Here is a 584-nt window from a genome sequence, read left to right on the forward strand (position 1 = left end):
TGAGTACCTTTTGCTTTCCTTATCTTCTATGTTTTTACACCATAATCTAGGACCAATATTCCATTATGTTAAGTTAATAATTTGACACGTTCGTTTCGCCCGTTATCAGCCATTAGCAGGCCAATGCCTGGTGATGTACATGCTCACCCCACTTTATATTCAATAAAATTAATAATGCATCTGGTTTAACGCACATTTGAGTACCTAGCAGCCTGAATAAAAGTAAATAAACAATTTACTGCATGTTTAGATAACCAATCAATAAAATACATGCAACTTGATTTGCCGAATGAATAAATTCAGTGCTGCGTTAGGCAGCGATGTCGACAATATTTAGGAAATTAAGGGGAAAGAAAAATTTTAAATGTATTTAACACATAATAATGAATAGATGAAGTGGATTAAGTAGATCAAAGAACCGTTTTAGGAATACAGGGTTTGTCCGGAAAGTAATAGGATTGAGTCGATTTAAAAAAATTTATTGAGCCAATCGTTACAATTCTTTAAAAACTTTCAAAATAGTCTCCTTCTGCGTCGATGCAGCGCTGCCAGCGCGATTTCCAAGCATTGAAGGCGTCACGGAA

The sequence above is a fragment of the Agrilus planipennis genome, unplaced genomic scaffold, assembly GCF_000699045.2.
Source record: "Agrilus planipennis isolate EAB-ADULT unplaced genomic scaffold, Apla_2.0 scaffold124, whole genome shotgun sequence".
NCBI classification, from domain to species: Eukaryota; Metazoa; Arthropoda; class Insecta; order Coleoptera; family Buprestidae; genus Agrilus; species Agrilus planipennis.